Source organism: Ochotona princeps, chromosome 4, assembly GCF_030435755.1.
Source record: "Ochotona princeps isolate mOchPri1 chromosome 4, mOchPri1.hap1, whole genome shotgun sequence".
Classification (NCBI taxonomy): Eukaryota; Metazoa; Chordata; class Mammalia; order Lagomorpha; family Ochotonidae; genus Ochotona; species Ochotona princeps.
The window spans coordinates 43651781-43667480 of NC_080835.1; the positions used below are offsets into that span (position 1 = coordinate 43651781).

Sequence of the window (15700 nt, forward strand, 5' to 3'; positions counted from 1 at the left end):
AGTGTTTTGCTGTGTCTAAGTATCCACAAAACCCAGTGGTTATGACATTAACCAGAATATGAAGTTAGGCAGGCCATCCGTTTCCTCCTTGAACCAGGCAGGGTACACATGGAGTTTAGACTATTCAAAAGGACAGCATGTCCTCAAGCGAAAGTCATGCTCTCTTCTACGCCAGCACTCAACGTTCCTCTGAAGCAAAGATTTCTGAAGCTTATCAAAGCTCACCTCTCCCGAGGTTAAGGCCCAGCTCAAACCCTGCTTCCACGCTCACAGCCACAGGCCACACACACTCCTACTGCTTCCCTCCTCCCCCTTGTCCACCCTCCCTCCCAACAGCACACACCTCTCTTCCCTTCAGCTGCTCATTTCCTAGATGTCCATCCTCTCTCTCCTTCTCAAGCCCCTGACTGACATGGGCACTGGACAAGGACATCCCAATGGCTCTCTGTGCCTAGCATTTGGGAAAAGCCAAGATGAACTCCTCCCAAAGTGCTTGGCCTGAGTAGGTGCTATGCCCTCAAGGAGCACACAGCAGGAAAGAGAAAATCAGAACTGGACCGAGGCCCAGGGGCACGGCCGCCAGGTGTGGGGAGAACAAACAAGAAATAGTACTTCCTCAAGGAGCAGGCACCTGAGCTAGCTCTTAAAAGCAAAGAAGGATTTGGACATGTGACGATGGGGAGAGAAGGGGTGGGGTTGGTGACAATGAAGAGACAGGATCAGTCAGCCAAGGGCAGGTGCAAAGAATGGACAGGACTTCAGTGGTCCTAGATAGTCCAGGAGTCAGGACAAGTCCTGGCAGATGAACAAGCCAGCATGGAGAGTCCCACACACAAGGTCCAGGAGCCTGGGCAAGACAACAAGTGACACCACGATGAGTAGCCGCTATGTGCTGTAAGCAGATTTCAGTTTCTCTTTTCAGTGTTTTCACTCTTTTAAGCCACAGCATAACTCTGTGAGGGAGGGACTCCCGTGTCCTTACTTTTCAAGATGCAAGGAGCAAAGGCAAGTGGACCACAGGCCACAGTTGACACTCAGCAGTTAGGATGCCTACTCTGGCTCTAGAATCTGTGCTCTCCACCCCAGGCAACTTGGGGCAATGGAGGGCTACAGGCTCCGGGGTGACAAGAAAAGCTCAACACAAGAGAACATGTAGTAAGTTTCCAACCCTGAAACTCCAAGGCCACAAAACTGGCTATCGGTCCTGACCTGCTGGCAACCAGAGTAGGTGGAACAGGACAACCTGGGACTAAAAACCCCCAGGTAAGAGAAAGGTGTGTGCCAGCCAGCAGGGGGCCAGGACAGACATCTCCCTTCAAGAGCTGCAGGAGAATCGTGAGTGCAGCATGAGAGAGGGTGGACTTGAAGGGGAAAAGCTGGGTGAGGTAAATGCTGCCACAGGGGCCAAGAATGCACATTTGGGACTACGGATGGCATCCTGAAGTTCAGCACTTGAAAGGCTTTGGAGAAAACTTAGAGTAATCTAAAGAAGGGTGCCGGAGAGACAGAAGTTGGAGGGCAAGAGGTAAGGAGCTGCAGGAGGAGAGGAGGCACACGGCTACAGCTGAGAGGCTGGCAGGAGGGAAGGAGACACACAGACTGGGGAGAGCCTGCTGCAGATACATGGAGACGGCCTGGTGCAGGGTTCTTCCTCCCCCATCCAGCGCATCCTCAGGGATGGTGGGAGGCTGGTGACAGACAGCTCAAGGATATTCTGACAACAGGAGGGAGGGGGCAGTGGCAAGTGGCAAGAGGACCAGCAGCTTCCTGTGTCGCGAGCGGGTATTCTCCATTACGCACCTGCAACCTGAATCCACACCCAGAGTCTGGGAGGCAGGCACTGTTCCTACAGCTCAGAGGAGGAAAGCACCTGTCCGAGGCTACACAGCCACCAAGGTCCTGGGTCTTGCCCACAGTGAAAACCCAAGAGGAGGAAATGGGCACGAGAGTGGGAGGAGATCCACTTCTTTTTCTAAACTGAGAGGAGGGGAGGGGATAGCGGGAAACAGAGGGATGCCACAGAGGAAGGGAGGCGGCGGGAGCCCCAGCGAGTGTGTCTGCCTCAACGAGAGCAAGGAAAAAACAGGGTGACCATCCTGAGCAAGTCTGTATCTGGTGAAAAAGTCCCAAAGGGGACACACAGGCCTGCCGCTGTGCCTGCATCTCCAAGCTCCCTGCTGAAACTTCAGGTCTCGACAGGAAGTTTCACTCCCCTGCCAATGCCTATATTAGATAACATGATGCCAATCATCTTCGGTAATCATAACACAAGGGGCAGAAACAGCTTCTTACACATGGGCTTTCTCCTACCACCGTGAGAGGTGAGAATGGAATCACAAATAAAAATTCATAGATGGACGGCAACCCTTACATCAGAGAAACATTAAATAGCTCGTTTTAACATGGCCTTGGGTTTCACCCAGGTAGCCGTGTCTTTCTACCAGTGCTTGCCCATCTTTCAGTAAACAGATTCCACAGAGAGCGCTGGTGGGAAGGGGGATCAATTCGAAAACGCAGCCGCTTCTTTCCCCTGCCCTCCGGCGTGCAAACCTCTTCTGCAAATAGCAGATAAATGCATGAGTAGTCATCATTTGATAGATCATGCGAAATGGATCCTGTCAAACACCATCTGTTGATCTGCTTAACTTTCCTGTGAAAATAGGGCTTTGGCTCAGACATGCTGGAGGTCCTGGGAGGTAAATACCAACCTGGATTCAGACGCACTAAATAGCTGGCGACTAACAGAACTCGGGAGCAGAAGGAATGCGTGGGGTCACCTGGTCCAACTGTCTGAATTTCCAGGGCAGGCAGACAGGACCCGAAAAGGCTTAGCCACTAGCCCTGGGTGGCACAGCAACAGCACCCAAGCCTGGGCTACAGCCACGATTGTCCAGCTCCCCAAACCCACATCAGGGCTCTTCTGCCACACCTCTTCTTTTCTCTTGCCTTTTAAATGCCCAGGGTTGAGGGATGGGGATTAAGGTGCAAGTTTAACTATTCTTTCATATCAGTGTTATTATTCTCTGACTATATCTCCAAGGCAAAACCCAAATGGCCCTAGATCACCAGCTTGAGCCAATACAGACAGATTTAAATCTTGTCCAGGAAGCATCCAAGCCTTCTAAACGGATTCAACAAACTGTTTCAGAGAATTGTTGCTAAACTGTGACAAGAACAAAGCCTAGAGGAAAACGTTACATTTCGTATTTTTCAAAACACACTTTGGAATTTCACTGGCATGAAAATCAAATGTAACAACAGTGGTTTCTCTTTTTCAACTCTTGTACGCAGCAGAGAGCAGGAGATTATTCAACACTGTTTTCAGGAGCTGCACTCATTATTTTAAGCTCATGATTCAACAGGGTACATTAATTAAAAACTCCACCAACCCAAATTGACAGATTCTGATATCAATGGAACCATTAGAATTAAAATAATACTTGTCACGTAAAAATAGATTAAAGGGAGGAGGAAGGGAAGAGCAGCAAGTGTCAGCAGGACAGATGACAAGCAAGCCTGTAGGAAATGCAACGCACCCACAAGCAGCTCTCAGGGGTTTTTCTGAAAAACGAAGATCTTAGAAACAGGGGTAACCGGCCAGAAAGGCTGCTTCATAAATACCAAAGCTGATTTCTGGAAGCTGGATGAGAAAACTCGACTACTAATTCCTTGCTGAGGAACAGTGCTATATGTAAGAGGAGGCAGCGGAGACCAGCAAACGCCAAAGTGCCAAAGCATCAGGATAGATAACCCGGGACAGAGCAGGGGCGAGGTGGGGTGGCTGTGGTGCCCCGCTGCCGCCGCACATCCTTGCCACAGACCCCCACGCGCCTCTGCACACCCCTCCTCCCTGCGTCGGCTCTCGGCCGGGCAACTGCGCACTGTCCGGCTCTCGAGACACTCACCGGCTCCCAGTGATCTGTACCCCTGAATTCCCTCCTCCTAGCAAATCCGAGCTCTCTGGGAGGTAAGCCCTGGCAGGAGCAAGCAGGTACCTTTCACTTCCCTGACACCTGTCAAGCCCGGAGCCTGAACCCGTTCGCTGCAGCCTCCCCTCCACAGGGCTCCCCGGCCTTCCTTCGGCAGGCAGGCCCACGCCAACGGGGCGCCGGTGAGAGGCACTCAAAGGGCCACGCCGGGCGACACCTGCAAACCCATGGGCGCATCCTCCCGGGCCCCCCAGGAAACGAATGCCACAGGCCCAAGGAAAGTTCACAAGCTGCGATCAGCTCCACACCAGGCCGGGGATTCCTGGGTACAACACAGACAGCTCCAGCAGGCGACCGGGCTGAAGAGGCGGGCAGGCTCCGACTCCCCAAGTCCAGCGGAGACGCCCTCCCCACCCCCACCCAACCTCCCGAGCTTCCGAAAGGGAAGTGGAAACGGGGAGAAAGGATAGAAGCGGCATCGTTTGCCCAACGCCCTTGGGGGCAGCTGACCAGGATGGTCCCCTGGGGGTGGAGGGCGTCCCCGCTGTTCCCAAGGCCCTATCTAGGAACTTGTCATCAACCCAGCCGGTGCTCCCAAAGGGCAGAGCAGTCCCTCGAAGGGGCTGCTGGCTGCCCCCTCCCCCGCCAAGTAGCTGTGCCCGTGAAGCGGTGGGTGGGTACGGGACTCTCACCCCATCCCGCAGCGGACACTTCCCCGGTTCCTCGAGAGACGCCTCCTGCACCCCAGCCCACCCTGGCCCCGGCCAGCAAGGAGGATGGGGGCGGAGGAGCGCGGCGCCTTTAAGAGGCGCAGCCTCCCCTTGGCCCGGGTGGGGGCAGGGAGCGGGCACGGGCCCTTTAAGGCCGGCAGCGGGCACGTCGGGCAGGGTTCCCCGCGGCCGGGCTGCGCCCCGGGGCGGTGTCGGGGGCGCCTCGCCTGCCCCGGGCGCTAACGGCCGCGGCCCCGACGGCTGCCAGGGGCCCGCGCGGCTGGCCGCAGCGGCCGGCACTCACCGAGGCTCGCGGGAGCGCGGGCGCCCGCACTCAGCTCCTGCGGCGGCGGCGGCGGTGGCGGCGGCAGCGGCGGCGAGTCCGGCGCGGGTAAACAGGCACCTCCGTCCCTGACCTACTTTCTGCCTTCCCTAAATGTCGCACCACTAACCTACTTTCCGACCAATCCGCTCCCCGCCGGCCCAGGCCCGGCCCCCCGCCCACCAATCGCTGTGCCCAACCCCCCTTCCCCGCCCACCAATGGAGGAGCCGCGGAGCCCGGATACCTGCCTCTCCCCGCCAGCCAATCCGACGGCCCGCAGGGAGCCCCGGCCCCGGGGCGGCCGCCTCCGACCAATCGGCGCGCGACTTGGCCGCCGGCCGGCCAGTTGTGTGGCTGCTGGAGTGGCCGCTGACCAATGGCGGGCCGGCGGGTGCGGATTTACCTGCTGCTTGCCCGCCGCCAATCGCTTGGCGCGGAGGGGCGCACGCCCCGAGGACGGGCCCAATGCGCGCGTCTGCCCGGACGCCGCTCTCTTCCCCTCAGGTCTGGCTCTCGGCGGTGACCGCGGCGGGTGCCGGCGCTCTGCTCCCGCGACGTCCCGGGGCTCCGGTCCTTAGCCTTCCCATGCCCCGCTTCTTCTCCTGGACCGCCTGGCTGAAACGCCGCACGTCGTCGCTCGCCGCCCTCTCCAACTCCATCTAGGAAGCCAGTCAGGAACGCAGAGCGCCAGACCCTCCCTTTATAAAAACCCTGGTTTGCCAAAGTCCGTAGGAGAGGGGGAATTTTCATATTTCTGGAAGGCTTTTCTATCCTGCTAGGACTGCGAGCATTCTCACTTTCTCTTCTTTCCGTCCTGACCTCCAAGCGTCCCACTTGGGCTGTCATTCTCTCCAACAAGCAGAACCGAAGCGTGGGGCGTTTTCATGCCTTTGCTCCCGACAACTGTCTTGGGGCCACCGACTGCGTGGCAAACGCGGTTCCAGCAGCCACAGCCTCTGCTGCAAAGAGCTCAGGGAGGTGGGCAGGGCGAAACAAGCAGTAACGGGACACACAGGCGCAATGACAGCAGGCGGCTCGGGTGCTGAGGGCACAGACTACCGCATCGCAGGCGCAGAGCAGAGAGAGCTTAGGACACAAAAAACCTCTGATCTTTGCTGATGTTAAACTTTAGAAGGACAGTCCCCGCGCCCCTTTAACACCTAGTGGGCAGGTAGGGGGCTCCCTCAGCAAGTGCACCGTCAGTGTCTGAAGACGTGAACACCTGAAACTCAGTCACTTCACCCAATTCTGTGGCCTGGTCGAGCTCCCTCTGATTCTGGATCGCCAGCCTTGGAAGTTCCTGGAACACAGTCTTTGCTTCTTAGCCCTTGTCAATCCATTACCCATCCCCAGCTCAAGGCTAGGCACAGGGCGTTCGTCCAAGTCCTTGCAGATTAAATGCAGACTGTCTAAGGTCAACCGACTTCATTGGCAGCTTAGTGCTTTTCCTGATCTTACATGTGGGTGGAGTTGATGGCTATTGGCTTTGTAAGACCACACTATGGAAAGGGAACCTTAGCAAGGTCCTGTGGACAAGAGAAAAATCAACAAGGTTTTTAGTATAAAAAGGCTAGTATAATTAGTTGGGCTAATTAACTAGTTAGGTAGCCATAAACTAAAGTTGCTGAAAAATGTGTTCGGGTTAGCTAAAAGGAATGCTGGAAAGAATCTGTTAGTGTCACCTACTACGTGCCAGGCATTGTGCTGAATGCTTTCCTTGTATTTGCCATCTTATTCCTCACAACCACCCTGGGAGCAAGCTCTAATCACCTTATCACACCTGAGGAAGCAAACCCAGAATTTTTCTTTTAAGATTTTTATTGGAAAGGCAGATTTACAGAGGAGGAGAGACAGAAAGAAAGATCTTCCATCCGCTGGTTCGCAGTGGTCACAGCTTAGATGATTCGAAGTCAGGAGCCTCTTCCAGGCCTCCCATATGGGTACAGGATCCCCAGGCCTTGGGCCATACTCGACTGTTTTCCCAGGCCACAAGCAGGGAGCTGAATGGGAAGAGCAGCAGCCAGGATATGAACTGGTGCCCATATGGGATCCCAGCACGTGCAAGGCAAGGACTTTAGCCACTAGGCTGCCATACTGGGCCCACTAACTCAGAATTTAACTAGTTGGTCTAAGTTCATATGGCAGGTGACAGTACCATAATTCAAGCCGGATGATGATGATGGTGATGGTTAATTTCAAACCTCCACACCATCAGTTACCATCGAGATGGCAGAGGCCTAGGCTACCCAGGTTGAGACTTTGGGACACTCAGCAGTATCCTAAATGAAAGCACAGAGGTCCAACCTGCTGTTTCCAGATGACACAAGGCCAGGAGGAGAAGAGACACCCATACACAGCATGAGCCAGATTCACCGAGGAAGTAATAGGCCAACTCCCACTGGGATCACTGTCGGTCCCGCGCTGGGAAAGCAGCTGCACCAAGGCAAGCTGAGGCTGTAGTGATGTGAACAGCTATAGGTGAGACAAGGGTTCATAGTGAATTGTGGCTCTCTAAATAAATGATTGCTGTCTTGTGCTGTGTGCATACAAGTCTGGCATAGAAAGCAAGGCTATTGTGTCATTCCATGTTGCGCAGGACCCATGTCTACAATTAAGACTTAGCACAGAGGAAAAACCTACGTACATGAAGAGAGGTACCAGGATGTAAAGAGATGCCCAACTCTGTCATCTTAGCAAAGAACAAAGGCAGCACAGGCTTTTGCCCCCAGGGATGCAAGGTAACTATCTTCATCTATTTGAAAAGCTGTCAAACAGAACAGAAGCAAGACTTGTTCTTCCAGGCCCTAAGGAATAGAAGGAGGCCCTGTGAGTAGACACTCTAGAAGGAATGAATATAAAGAATGTTCTGGAAACTACAGCCTCTACTGCCTTGGCAAGTAGAGTGTCCTGACACAAAAAGTGCTGAAGGAACAAGCCAATGACCCTGTAGGGGATGGGGCTGGAAGAGGCACTGTTAGGATTCTGCTCTTCTGTGCTTGGGCCTTGGTGGTCTTCTTTGAATAGCTGTCACCCTGACTTTTCCTACCGTAAGTGGTAAAACAACCATCTCTTCTCACATGTGCTTGTTCTTCATGTCTGACTGCACCTGCCTATAGGTGATCCCCAACATTCCCATCTCCTACCGGTAGCTACTTTTGCCTTTTATTTTCTGCTTTCCACAGTGCTAAATGGTCGATGCTGTAATCACTGCTCAGGCCAAAGTACTATTCTCAACCTAAAGTTGACTTACCGAGAATAGAATCATAGAAAGAAGAGAACATCCATCCAGTCTTGACTGTATACCAGCTACTTTCACTGTCTTTAATACAACCCTCACATTAATTCTGCCAACTGACATCCACCCTCTCTACATTTGCTGCTGGGTCATCGGGGTCAAATTATTTAGTCTTTGTACCTTGGTTTTCTTTTCCATAAAATGAGGGTTATCAATAGTCTATTACATGGGGTTTTTATGTGAGTTGCATGGGATAACAGATGGGGAACTTTCAGGACATGGCCTGGCATTTTAAAAAAAAAATCAGTACATTTTATGTACCACTGCTATCCATTAGATCATCACTCCTAGTTTTATAGATAAGGTTACTGAGGATAAATTAATATAACATAAAACCTTCAGATGCAACAGCCATTTCTGCTAGAATTTCCTAGGAAGTGTGTTTAAAATATAGAATCCTGGGGCCCAGAGCTATGGCATAGTGGCTAGATCCTTGTCTTGCCTTGGAAGCGCTGGGATCTCATATGGGCATTAGTTTGTATCCCAGCTGTTCCACTTCCCATCTAGCTTCCTGTTTGTTCCTGCTTGCCTGGGAAAGCAATAGAGGATGACCCAAAGCCTTGGCACCCTGTGCCATCATGGGAGACCCAGAAGAAGCTCCTAGTTCCTGGCTTTGGATTGGCTGAGCTCCAGCCTTGGCAGCCGCTTGGGGAGTGAACCAGTGGACAGAAAATCTTTCTCTCTGTCTCTTCTTCTGTCTGTAAACTGCCTTTCCAATAAAAAATAAAATATTTTAATAAAATAAAATATAGACTCCCTAGTTCCAGTCTAGAACACTCTGATTCAAGGCTTCTGGGATCTCTGAGATACAGTTGATTTAGGGAACTGCTAATTTAACGGATTAGGTATTGGCTTTGTCGTCAAACAGACCCAAAACCCAATCCCAGGTTTATTGGGTTAAGTAGAGAAACCAAAGACAGCACAATGAAGTTATGCAGGAGAGTTCTGTTTGAATGGGTAATGGCAGGGAGTCTAGAGATAGACATGTTAAAGTATTTGTGGAAAGCCAAGTGGTGATATGTTTCTACAAATAATAACCTGTCAAGCGCTGTGCGAAGAATTTTGTATTATGTACCAGGTAGATAACTTTTATCATATTATTCCCCAGATTCACATAGAAAAACTACAGCTCCTGAGACTCCTAGCAAATGGGGCTGTCCAGCCAGGGGTGCACTCTCCTAACTTCTTGGCTATATTACTCCCTGATTTCTGTGACAAAACAAAGATACATGGCATTTTAAGGATACAGTGGAGATCCAATGAGCGTCAATTTATAGGTAACAGGTATTGTTTAAAATGAATTTTCTGGAACCAGTATTATGGTACAACAGGCTAAGCTGTTGCTTGTGATACTGGTACCCCATATCATACAGAGTGCTGATTTGGGTCCCAGCTGTTCCACTTCCCAGCCAGCTCCCTGCTAATGTACCTGGGAAAGCAGAAGCAGATAGTTTGTATCATGGAGAGACCTTGGTGGAGTTCCTTGCTGCTGGCTCTTGCTTAGTCCAGCCAAGGCCACTGCTATGGGGAGTCAACAGGTAGAAGATCTGTCTTCCTCTCCTTGACACTCCACGTTTCTTTCTTTCTTTTTTTATGTTTTTGACAATCTTTACATAGTTAATGAGGGTAAAAAGGTTCGAGGGCTATAGGAAAGTGGGTAAGACTATTATTTCCATATTGTTTCCTTCATGTTTAAAGGGGGATAATAAGGGAGAAGCCCCACCCAGTTTCCCACCCACCCCAGGTCCCGGATGTAGGGCATGCTCCGAGGTTCTTGTTCAAGTGGTTTTGATAGTTCACCAGTTATGAATCGCTGCCAATCTTGCCACTCCAAGCACGATGAGGTCTTTGAAGAATCCACTAAATGACATAGTCCATCATAGAGTCTTTATTTGCCCAGTATTTCGCTGCCAACATATAGCTGAGATGGTTGATTGACCTTTTCTGTCTTCTGTCTTTTCTTGGTTAGGGTTCTGAGTCCAGCATTTCGATTGGGGAGATCTCCAAAGAAACTTTGTCTGAGGTGTTCTCTGACTAGATGCTTGTATGTACTTGCAAGTACAGGGCCCGGCACAGTCCATCACCGTGATCAGCTGATGGTTGCAATTGCTGGGTTGGTTCTGTTTTCAGCTCTGACTTCCACTGGAACCAATGGGTGTTGCAGTCCAGCCTGGTTCTGCCCAGCACATACTCAGCCCTCGCATAAGCCAGTGGGAGCTGCAGCCTAGTTGGAATGACCCACAATAACCCCCACCAGGTGCGCCCCCTACCCTGGTTTGCCAGTATGTGTAGCAGTAGTCCAGTCCCACACCCCATTCGACTCTCATACATGTCAATGGGTATTAAAGCTTTGTTCCCTCTCACCAGCTCCACAAAGCAGCCCAAACAGATGCTGTTGGGTGTCTGTCTAGCTACCCAAACCCCTGTCCTAGTTTTCATGCCCTCCCATGGGAGTGGTAACCCTAGAGGGAGGAGCCCACTATTTCCCTCCCAGGCCCCTACCACTCCCGGATTATGCACTCTCCAGGTAGTTCTGTGGTTTGACTTGACAGAATTAGACCCCAGTGCCAGCTTCTGCCAGCTGGTGCTGTGGCTAAGCCCAAACAACCCTCATCCACTCTAATTTTTGTTTGCACCAGTAGGAATAATCAGCCCAGCCTGGCTTTTCCCTGATCTAGTCCACATGAGGCACACAGGTGTTGTGGCCCTGCTTAGTCTGTTCTGGCCCTATCCCAGCTCATGCTCACCAGTGGGAGTAGCTATCCAGCAAGTGAATCCCTCCATATTCCCCCTGCTGGCTCTGCCCCCTCCATTCCTGGTTCTCACACATGCTGGTTGGGTGCTGTGGTCACATCCGGTACAGGCAACCTCACCTTGGCATTCCATAATGTGCACTGGTTTTTGTTGCGACCAAACCTGGCTCGACCCACACTGTTCTGGTGCTTGGATTTGCCAGTGGATGATGTGAACTGATTCAGCCTGGTCTGCTCCCGACCCATGCCAAATGTATGCCAGTGGGAAACTTTTCATGGCCTGTTCTGGGCTGTTTCCTGTCATGTTTCTTGCGCTTACCTGCAGGGTCTGTGTCCTGCCAGAGGAGTTGCCCAGGCTCCTCCATTAGAACTCCTCCCAATGCCAGATTTTGCGCATACCAGGGGGTCCATGAGCCAGCCCTACTCAGTTCACCTCCTGTCCTAGCAGGAACAGTGGCTTTTCCTGACTGGCCTTCAACCCAAGCTGGTCCTTGCTGTTGGATGTTTCAGCCCAGCCATGGCTTGTCCACACCCACACATGGCTCACACATGGCTCAGTAGGGGTTGAGACCTTGCCTAGTCCATCTCACATCTACCCTGGTCCTCCAGGACACCAGAGGCCCTTGGTGGGAACCTCAACCCAGCTAGGATTGTCCCCTTATCTCCCCAACCGGGCCTGTTCCCAGCCATAGATCATGCGCATGCCAGTGGTTGCTCTGACTTAGCTTGGCTCAGCCCCTCACCTGTCCCAACCTCTGCCTTAGACACTGTGGCTTAGCATTCCTGGCTCACGCAGACCAGTAGGTACATGAGCCTAGCTCAGCATGACCTGTGCTCCATGCTGGTCTCCAGTTTCACTTGTGGGCTAAGATTTGCTCAGTCCTGCCCAGTACACCCTGTTCCATTACCAATTGACACATTACCCAGCTGTTGGAGCTACTTTGCCCAGCTTGTCTGACCCCCAGGTCTGGACCACATGTTCACCAGTGGGACTATGGCTCGCCAAGGGAGTTTCCCAAGTTCCTCCACTTGATCAACTCCCAGACCCAGTTCTCATACATGCCCTTGGGTTTAGGCCAGTGCCCGGCGCAGTCTGGCCTTCCATTTGGCCTTGTATGAGCTGGGACACTCCACCTTTAAAATAAATAATTGCTTTAAAGATTTATTTGTTTGGGGCCTGGCACAATAGTGTAGCGGTTAAAGTCCTCGCCTTGCTCGTGCTGGGATCCCATATGGGCGCCAGTTCTAATCCCGGCAGCCCCACTTCCCACCCACTTCTCCACTTGTGGCCTGGGAAAGCAGTCGAGAATGACCCAAAGCTTTGGGACCCTGCACCGCGTGGGAAACCCAGAAGAAGTTCCTGGCTCCTGGCTTCAGATTGGCTCAGCTCCCCAAGTTACAGCTGCTTGGGGAGTGAATCGTCGGTCGGAAGATCTTCCTCTCTGTTTCTCCTCCTCTCTTTATATCTGCCTTTGCAATAAAAATAAGTGAATCTTTTTAAAAAAGATTTATTTGTTTGAAAGGTAGTGAGGGAGAGAAAGGTATAGGGATCATCCAATCATTGTTTCATGCCCCAAATACCCACAGCATCCGGAGCTGATCTGGTTTGAGCCAGGAGCTTCTTCCGGGTCTCGCACATGCATTCAGGAGCCCAAGCAATGGTCCATTGTTTGCTGCTTTTCCAGGCTGCAGGCAGGGAGCCAGCTCGAACTGATGCCCATACAGATTCCAATGTTGCAGGCAGTGACTTTACCCACCAGGCCACAGTGCCAGCCCCATAGGAATACAATCTTTTTTTTTTTTGTAAACAAACATGCCAATCGATTGGAATCATATGTGAAGTGAGGGAAACCACATAAGGATTGTTTCAGGGGAAGTGCCCTCTGACACCCGGTAAGCAGGCTGTTCCTTCTTGTATTTTCTAAGTTATACAGCCATCTCCTGGAGCCCTGCAAGCAGCAGCACAGCAGATTCTTAGGAAGGACAGAAGCAAGATGCCTTGGGCATGAAGACAGGTCCTGGTTCCTTCTCTCTTGGAGGATCCTGTGGCCTCTAGATGCACCTTGATTTGTCTCACCCTATGTGCTTTGCGACTCTCTACTGTGTAGCTCATCACCCTCCTCCTAACCACACAGGGCTCTTCACTGGGGAAGAAAGAAATAGGAGAGGTGCTGATGGATCATGCTGCATGCGGGGTACCTAGGCTGAGCAAGGCTCCCCACGGCTGCCGGCTGAAAGAAGAAATCACTACAGGAGAAAATGCAAAATGATAAGAACGAGAGCCGAGCAAAGTGAAAAGGTCAGGTTGGGAAAGCTGCAGAACAAAGTCTGAAGAGACAGGATTAGGAAGAAGATAATAGAAACTCACACTTGAGAAAAGATTAGAGAAACAAAGAGAATAGACTAGAAGAAAGCTGTTTTTGCTTAAACTGTGTCTGGTGGCAGAAGCTCTATAGAGGGACAGGAGAGCAGAAATGAATGAAGTCAGCATGGTGCCAGAGAGGAGAGATGACCTTGGGAAGACAGTTGTTATTGGAGGGGAAATTGGAAAGCTAGCCATATAGAGGAGGCACTTGTGTGTGTGAATGGTTTTAGTTTTGGGTCCAAGGTTGACACCTGTTCATACAAAAATAGGAATTTCTAAAAAGCAGGCATTAATGGGTTAGCCAGTGTTTATAGCTCTTTCAGCTGCTTTTTGAAATACCTTCCCAGGCTTCTCTTTCTTAAAGAAATTTTTATTTGAGAGACAGATTGACAGAGAGAGGAAGAGAAAGAGATCATCCATACACTGGCTTGCTCCCCGAATAAGACACCGCAGCCAGGTTCAGATCAGGCTGAAGTCAGGAGTCAGGAACTCCGTCTTTGTCTCCCCTAGCGGTGACAGAGGCCCAAGTGCACCTGAGTGGTCTTCTGCTGCCTTCCTAAGTGCATTCCCAGGGAGCTTAATGGGATGGGAAGTGGCCAGGAACTGAACTGGAATTCATATGGGATGAGGGCATCCCAAGCAGCGGCTTCAACTGCAATACCACCACCACCCTGGCTCCCCTAGATTCTCTCCTGACTGTGCTGGCCACGGCAGCTCAGAACGGGAGAGCAGTAATACCTCATTTGGAATGTGTCCTAGATTGAGTAATTAGGCTTTTGACTCAAACCTTGCCTGAAGATGTGGCCAAGATTCCAGAGCTGTTGATACACACACCTGAAAAGGGGCCTTCCATCTGGCTAGAAGGAGCTGAGGTTACATTATTTCTCCACAGAAGTCCCGAAGAACAGATAGACACTGTGTTTTTTTTTTTTTTTAAATTGGCATTGCTTTTACCCTGCTCCTCTAAAATGAGCAGTACTAACATTCCATGGACAATAAAAGGAAAGATCTATTCTAGTCGATACAGCGTAGTAAAGTGTTAAGACATTTAAGAAACACAAAAGATCAAAAAAATTACAATATGCCTTTTGACAAAGCTGAAAGAGGATGGGTTGGGAGAATTTGATCTAATGAATTATCAAGATAAGCTATAAAACTGGTAGTTGAAATAAGCTGGTATTGGTATAAAAACAGACTAGTAGATAAATGCAAAGGCATTTAGATTCACAAACATATCCAAAGCAAGTGACAACTGAATATAAAAGAAGTTGACCCTTCAATTGTCGGAGGAAAGGATGGATTTTTTCAGTAAGTGCCATTGGTGTGGGTGTTATGGCAGGTGAAGCCATTGCTTGGGATAATCATCTCCCTTGTCAGAGTGCCAGTTTGAATACAGATGATTCTCCTTCAAATTTAGCTCCTTGTTAATGTGCCTGGGAAGTGGCAGATGATGGTTCAAGAACTGGAGTTCACGCCACCCATACAGGAAACTTCAATAGAGGTTCTGACTCCTGGCCTCGGCCCAGCCCTGGATTTGTGGGCATTTGAGCAAGAGAATTAGCATATGAAAACATTTATTTTTTCAAAATGCTTTTCAACAGTAACCTAGTTTCCAGCAATGTATAGAACTGGCTCCATATCCCATCCTGATGCTAAAATATGAACCTACACTTGAGAGGTCAGTGTCATAGCTCAACAGGTTAATCTTCTACCTTCAAGTGCCAGCATGCCATATGGGCACCAGTTCATGTCCTGGTTCCTCTGCTTCCTATGCTGCTCCCTGTTTATGGCCTGGGAAAGCAGCAGAGGATGGTGTAAGTCTTTGGGACCCTGCACCTGTGTGGGAGATCTAGAAGGAGCTTCTGGTTCCTGCTTTTGAACCAGCTGGGTTCCAGCCATTGTGGCCTTTTGGAGAGTGAACCAGCAGATGAAGAAGAACTTTCTGTCTCTCCTCCTCTCTGTAAATCTGCCTTTCCAATAGAAGTAAATAAATCTATTTTTAAAGAGACTTACAGTTTAAGTGAAAAGAATGAAACAAAAATATTAGAAAAATATAGCAAAATGTTTTAATGAATTTGAAAGACCTTTTTAAATAAAACAAAACCCAAAGGCTATAAAAGTAAAGGTTAACAACCCTTACACCATAAAAATAATATCAAGGACCAACCAGCATGCAGGTCCCGATATAATACCTATCAAGACTGTACACTATCCAGTTTGGAGGGCAGCAACTTGAATGGGGGGATGTAAGAGATGCTTGTGGGGACATCACCTCAACCCATCATTCATAGAATGGTTCATTACAAAGTTGCCAGACTTTCTTGG

The 15700-nt window shown here is 50.5% G+C and overlaps 1 protein-coding gene across 4 annotated transcripts in view; it reads right to left on the bottom strand.

The window, feature by feature from the left end:
* The window catches only part of BMAL1 (basic helix-loop-helix ARNT like 1), a 107112-nt gene extending 102005 nt beyond the window's left edge, over nt 1-5107 (bottom strand). For 3 of the 4 annotated variants that reach the window (XM_058663354.1, XM_058663355.1, XM_058663350.1), the window contains exon 1: nt 4944-5106. The gene's annotated coding sequence lies outside the window, so the exon portion shown is untranslated. Of the gene's footprint in view, nt 1-4943 lie in introns of all 4 variants that reach the window. The other variant, XM_058663357.1, reaches the window with a different exon arrangement.
* Between the last annotated feature and the right edge of the window lie 10593 nt (nt 5108-15700).